The sequence below is a fragment of the Chelonoidis abingdonii genome, chromosome 9, assembly GCF_003597395.2.
Source record: "Chelonoidis abingdonii isolate Lonesome George chromosome 9, CheloAbing_2.0, whole genome shotgun sequence".
Taxonomy (NCBI): Eukaryota; Metazoa; Chordata; order Testudines; family Testudinidae; genus Chelonoidis; species Chelonoidis abingdonii.
The window spans coordinates 4,287,751-4,295,182 of NC_133777.1; positions in this window are offsets into that span (position 1 = coordinate 4,287,751).

Genomic DNA, 7,432 nt, shown 5'->3' on the forward strand with positions numbered 1-7,432 from the left:
CTCTGATACAAGGAGCTGCATATTAACTTCTGAAGAGCCACATGTGGCTCTGGAGCGACCGATTGGCCACCCCTGCATGCTGGTCTAGAATAGATGACTGGGATTCGAGCCTTCTGGGTTCGCTGCTGCATGCTGGAAGAGAGTCCAAGCTAGTAGCTAGCACTAGGGTGTCCTCTTTACCCCAGCGCAGGTCACTTCCCCTCTTCAGGTTCCCAGCTGTAAAGCAGGGCTATTTACCAACCTTCCAGGGTGTTACAAGTCATAATTCACTCAGAGGGGTGTTTGTTTGTTTACACACTTGGAGATTTTTGGGTGTAAGTTGCAGTAGAGCCGATAATATTAATGACATTGAAAGCCTGGTCTGAAAGCTGCTCCACCAGGGCCCCGTATCATATGACGCTGTTTCGTTCTTTCGCTCCCTTTCCGTGCTATGATGGTGGCCTCAGTTCTCAGGACACCAGCTGAGCTCATGAGTGTGTTTTTGGCTAGACTCGGTAGCACTTTCACAGTTACCATCTGGACTATCCCATCTCTGTGGCCAGTGGCCAGGCCCAGGCAGTGAGCAAGCCAGCGGCTAGGAGCAGATTAATGCATTCATTATCATGCAGTTATCACATCCCTGCTTCATTAGACACGCAAACTGCATTCAGCTGCAACACAACAGCGGTCATGAACCAAGCACAAAATACATCCCGGCACGTATACATTCAGTACCCTACTCCCAGCACATAGTACATATGGTAAGTGTATGATTATAGGGAATTACCCCTTCTCTCAGCCATTTGTATTATGGTCCAGGCTGGCAGCTGCTGCTTGTTAGTAAGGTTGCCTGATACGACCTGTTACAACACTATGTTTTCAGTTACTTAAAACGTTGCCAAATTTTACCAGTTTGGGCGGAAATGTTGTCATGCTGGCTGGCCTGGGCGTCTGCCTAAGGCTGAATTGTTTTGCAAAAGTTCAGCCCAAATGGTCCAGATGTTTCCAAGATGGAGGCGAGTGAAAAACACATTGTTTTGCCCCTGTTTAAAAAAAAAATCTTTTGAAAAGCTCTAATGCACCCGTGCTGTGGCACAGGGACTACTTAGTTGTAACTTAACAGAGCTTAGCAGCTAAACACAGAAGATTCGGTCCGGGGCTGAGCAGGATTTTCCTGGCCTTTGCAGGACTGGGTGGCAGTGGGCCAAGCCAAGGTTGGGCACCCAACCGGACAGCAGGGCCCGTGTCTCTGATGTGCACTGTGCTTCCCTCTGCTGACGCCCAGTGTGTTCAGGAGAAAGCTGCCTGATCTGGACGCAGAGCCAGTCAGCGGGGGCGGCGGGGCGGAATGCGATTGAAACAAGGAGCCTGGGGTGGGCTGCAGGGGGAGACTGCGCTCTCATTAATGGCTCTGCACCATTTTCCAGCAGCCCGTGCTTTCTCATCAAGGGCGAACCATTTCCAGCTCCAAATCAATATGAGCTCCAGGGTAGTTGCTGTTGGCAGGTGCTAGACGTCCGTTATTGACAAAGTCCTTTCCGGGCTCCAGCCGCTGCATGGCAAAGCAAAAGAACTTTAGGTGAGTTCCTGGGGAGTTGCTGCTCATTTGACCACTGCAGGCTCAGCTGATGGGAACCAAAGTCTGCCTACAAACTGCAGTACAAACTGTGTTTTTATAGGCAGCAAAACAGTGGCTCAGCTCTCAGAAAAAACAGGCTACACGCCTTAGACTGGATCAGTTTGGCGTTGACAGTCAATGCACACAACGAAAGGGCGAGCCGAGAGGGGCTAGAAAGCCTGCTGTTGTAAGAACTGAAGCCAGCAGGCCAGCCAGCAGGTGTTACGCTATTGGACTTATATTGACCTGGCAAGTCAGTCTTGTGCTGCTACTGTGAGGACTGGGGCTTCTCAGATGCGGGCTGGCTGGAAGAGACCCGGAGGGGGTTCTTGCTCTGTCATGGGGCTCAGGCTGTGTTATCACCCTGCCTCTCACTACACACACAATTCCTGCTGGGGGGGGGGGTCTCACTGTGCTCTTTTCTCCGGCCTAACAGTGACACCTCCTGCAGAAATCTCTGCATTAGGCCCCGAGGAAGGTTCTCAGTCTGGTGCTCAGCATCCCGAACTTAATTTCCAAGAACATTTTCGCTGGAAAATCTGACTTTTTTTTTAATTGATGTTTAAAATTTCCACAAAAAGTTTGAGCAATGATGATGTTCAGAAACAGCTGGCCTGTGCCTCACTTGGGCCATTCTTTTCATGCCATAGCAGGGAAGGCACCACATGCACGATCTTTGCTGGGGCAGAGATGGAGTCCAAAAGGGACACTATTGGGCCAATCTGTGCTGTTCATTGGAATTGTTCATTGGATGCTCCTTTCCGGCCATAGCATCTGCCTCTTTGGGCACCAGGTCCCCTGGGACTTGAAAAGAACTTGTATGCTGACTAATTCACCAGCGAGCAGGGAAGGAGAATTCCACTGCAGTCCAGGGACACTAGCCAATCCAACACCCATGCTCTTCTAGACAAATCAGTTTATCAATATTACAGCACTAGGGCAAACTCTCATCGGCTAATCTTGACCTGGAGGGCATGACAGTGCTGTTAGCAGCTTAACCCTTTCCTAGACATCACAAATATCATGCCTAAGCTCTTGCCAGTTGGTTTCAGCTTTTTAACATCTGTCCTTTTTATAAAGCCATCAGGGCTTGCCCACACTGGTTCCAGGACCGTCTTCTAGGCACCCCTCCTCTGCTTGTCCCAAGTCCTTTCTTGCTCACATTTTGATGAGGCACTTTTTTTCTGAGCACCAGCCTAGCGCTCCAGTGCTTCTGACAGGGGTGCAATGTTGGGGGGAGAGGGCAAGGGGCCCAAGCTCGCCTGGCCAGCTCTGAGGGAAGACCCAGAAACCTGCATCATCTCTCCTGGCCATGCCCGACACGGCAGCCCTGCAGCCAGGGACCCACTGCCCACTCAGGAGGTTACAGACTGGAGTTCGGGACTGGGGAAATGTTGGAGCCTCCCCTTCCCAGCCTGCAGCACTGGCAGGGGCACCCCCATATGCAGGGCATGCAGGTGCCCCAGCCTGTTAGCTTCTGTGTGAGAGGCTGGCTCATACAGTTGTCTCAGGCATGGCCGGGATGGGAGGCAGTGGCTGCCGGGTCTCCACTCAGAGCTGGCCAAGGGAGGGGGAACTAGACTCCCCACTTCATTGCACCCTCATCCCCCCACAAGCAGTACCATAGGCCCTTTACGTTTGCACAGGCCTGGCGGGAGGATAGGGACCCTTTGTTTTCTCTGCTTTTGCTGCCCACAAGTGAGTCAACCCAGCCTAGTGGCCGCAGGGTACCAACGGAAGCACTCCGGAACCTCTTTCTTTGGGGCACCAGTACCAGGCTGCTGCTACCCATCGCCTTGCAGCTGAGCACCTGCTAGGTAAAAACAATAGCAACAGCCCTAGCGGAGGCCAAAGTCTCTGACACATTCTTTGTAGTCAGCTCGGAGCCTCTGGTGCTTTTCTCTTTTCAGGGTAAAAACTCTCAGGGAGCAGGGGTGAGTTTCTGTCTTTAGTTAGCTGGTTGATTTGTTTATTTGGGGCAGGGGGAATTGGAGGGGGTCTCACTAGACCTACATAATTAAGCAATGCTTTCTCTTAAAGAGAGTTGATTCATATTTATTGTGCCATCAACACTGGGTTTTTCTTTCAGACTCTAAATCCATGATGTCGGGTTCCTATTTAGCAGCCTCTTGGGGTTCCTCCCTCCCTATGGTGCGCTGCGTTTTCTAAACACCACCACATGTCACTTAAAGAGGTCAGCGAGATGGGATTCAGAAATACCAGCTTACTGAGCTGTTGACATCAATCATAAGCTCCTCGTGCCGCCTCTCCAAACAGTTATGGGACAGGATTGGGGGTTTAAGGACAAAATGACGCTGATCGTGGGTTATTGGATTTTCTTGGCTTTTCAGACATCTGACTGTAGTGACAGCTAAATAGGGCTACACGCCTCTGCAGCAGAGCCCAGGAAGCCCCCATAGAGAAGAGCTTTGTTATGGATGACGTCATTCGCTTTGCACTTGCCTGGGAGGCTGGTTTGTTTAACCTTGCACTTTGAAGAAACAAAAAAGCAAGGGTGCTGCAGCACCAGTGGCGCCCATTGCACTGAGCATCTCCTCCGACAGGTTTCCCATCACATTCAGTGTGTGAGGGGGGCTGACAGTGCGGGAAGTTCACCTCTTCTGTGTAGACTTTCCAGAGAAGCAGCAGGGGCCACTGGCCAGGGACTCAGGAGCCATGAGCCCGGCTCTGACCCAGACCTGTTTGTTAGCTGACTTTGGGCAAGTCACTTCACGTCTTTGCTCCTCTGTTTCTCTCAGCCATAAAATGAAGATAATGCTGCCGCCCGCCTCTGCAAAACACATTGAGCTCAGTGACTGAAAACAGCCATGTGGCAGCTGAGCATTAATAAATCACAGCATCCGTTGCACTGTACCTTGAATCAAGACTGGAACGTAGTGGAACTTCAGCTTCTCATCAGACTAAACAGCCCTCCCTTGGGGGACTTTGGAGGAGCATCATGCACAATGGCCATGCATCTATTGGCCTGGCCCTAGCACACAGATCTGTCCACCTGCTCACTTTGAACTATCAGTTTTAGAGAGGAATGTCCCCAGCTGGGGGGTGTCACCCCAGCAAACGCTTCTGGGCCAGGCCTGGCAGATTGCAGTCCCAGCTTTATAGATTAGGGAATTATGAACTCCTGAAGTTTTGTAATATTAATGATTGTAGGCCATCTGTTAATCTGGCAGCCAGCAACGAGCTGCTGCTTAGCTGCTTAGTCCAACTGATTAAAAAATAATTGTTGTGACAGGCAGCTGGAAGAAAGAGCCTGATGTGTGCCTCTAGTTCATTGAGAGAGTGTTTAATTTACAACACCGTAACTGTATAAGGATTACAGAGTTGCACCAGAGCCTCCCTGCGATTACAGCCCTTTTGGACGAAGTGCCATACAGAATGAGGCAGGCCCGTCCCTGAAAAGCTCACAGCCTAAAGAGAAAAGGCAGCGAGAAATGAGCTATTATCATTTTACGCTGGGGGAACTGAGGACCAGATTGAGTGACTTGCCCACAGTTGTTGGGCCCAGATATTCCCTGGCAGAGCTGGGAAATGAACCCAAATCACTTGGGTCCCAGCCCAATGCCTTCATTCACTGTCCAATTTTAAAGCTTCGATTTTGACATTCCCATGCATTCCAGATTCAGATTCCCTTCTCCATCCCATCTTCTGAACCCAGTCTTGATAACCAGCCATGTAAGGAACTAGCCTCACACTGCACATATGGAGGACAGCAGCTCCTGCAGACTGTCACAACTGCACCTGTCCAATGCTTGAATCTGTTCAGTCATTAGCCCGGTGAATGGCAGCATGCAATATGAATATGGTGTTCCTACTGGAGAGTTGGGCACGCTTAACCACGTGTTTGGAGGTGAATACATGTACACTTCAACCTAGAGATTGCCAATGTGTTTAGCAACTCATTACCTAGATGCCATCTCAACATCAGCTACCTGTCCGGAAATTTGACGTCACATGCTGCAGTAACGCATTGGAGCTACTTAGACCTTTCCAGCCGATTGGCAGTTCTTCCACTGAAGCCATGATGGGGGCTGCAACTACAGGCTCTTGCCTGAAAACTACAGAGCCCTCTGACAGCTCACTCCACCTGGAAAATAGTAAGTGATCTCCACAATGCAGGACCTGTGAAAAGTGTTGCATCCAGTGGAAACTAAATTCGCTACCGCTGCACTTACATGCCTGTTCAATAGCCACCAAAACACACCCAACCAAAGCCAGAACAAGCTCATTACACTTCAGCCCTTGGAAGCACTGAAATATGGAGCGTCTAGAAGACGGTATCTATTATGCTCCAATCCACCTACTGCTCTAGCTGCTGATCTACTCACCTTCCTTCATGCCTCATGCAGCATGATGGAGTCATTTTTGTTGGGGCTTTGATTTAATGTCAGATCTGACTCTTCTCTCAGTGAAGACCCTGGTGTTTTTGCCATTAGCACAGTGGCTGCAGGATCAGGGCTGTAAACTCTAAGGGCCAAATTTCCAAAGACCTCCGGTGTTTGGAGCCTAGACACACAGGCAGGGACACAGGTGCATGCTGTAGAACACCTCTCACATTGTTATTCGCCGACTTGTGTCTTATTTTGCAGTCTCACCACTATGTTTGGAGGACACGGAGGGGCAGAGAATATCTTTTACTGAGAACTGAGTTGGCTGCATGCAGGCTGCTGGCCTCAGTGTTTGCTGTCTTTGTAAATCCTCTCCTACACTCACTGAGCCAGAGAACCTTGAGGCCAGTAAGGTAAAGTGGCCTGTTCACAACACAATGGCATCCAGGGCCAGCTCTAACTTTTTTGCCGCTCCCCAAGTGAAAAAAAAAAAAAGGCGCCACCCTGCCGCAACAACACCCCCCCCGAGCGCCATCCCGATGAAACAAAAACACCCCCCCGAGCGCCATCCTGCCAAAACAAGAAAACCCCTGAGCACTGCCCCACCCCGCCTGCCAAACCAAAAAAAAAAACCCAACCCCAAGCGCCACCCCTCCGAAACACCCCCCCACGCAGCCCTGCCGAAACAAAAAAACCTCTGAGCGCCACCACTCCGAAACACGCCCCCCATGCAGCCCTGCCGAAACAAAACAAACAACAAAACTGAGCACAGCCCCCCCAAAACAAAATAAACAAACAAAACCCCACAGCGCCACCTCTTACAAGGTGGCGTGCTTGGTCGGCTGGTGCCTGGAGCCGGCCCTGATGGCATCGCAGCAGAAATAAGCCCACCCAGCTCCCCACAAAAAACCCGCAGAGCAAGCACAGCCTCATTAGGTGGAGGTCACCCAAAACATTGATGGTGCCCTCAGAACAGGAGGCTAATTATGGATCTCTTTTGAATGGTATTTTAGTTAAATTAGCTTTCTGGTGCATGCTCAGAAGGGATAATCTCATTTAGCAGGTTAATTAGTGTCTTCTGTAGAAATAGTTTATCAGTGACTGTCCCATCCTGCTCGGCAGAGATAGTTTAAAGGTATAGTATTGAAGGTCTGGACTGCAGGAAAAGCCAGAGACCTTCAGTGGCACCACATCTTGCTCTTATTTCGATTGGGTAGTTGACTGCCCATTGAAAGTCTTAGAGTATGAACATACACAGAGATTTCCAAAGTCGGCAAAGGTGAGGGTGTAGATACCTAATCTATATATTCAAGTGAATAGGAATTTGGTGGCCAGAAGCAGGCTGCTTTGCAAATCTCAGCCTTAATCTCAAAACTGAACATCTCAAAACTTGCAGTAATGAATAGCTGTACAACAGCAGGGCTGAAAGGTCCTGTTGGGGCCTAGGCCCCCATTGTATCAGGTGCTGTACACACACACACAAACCCTG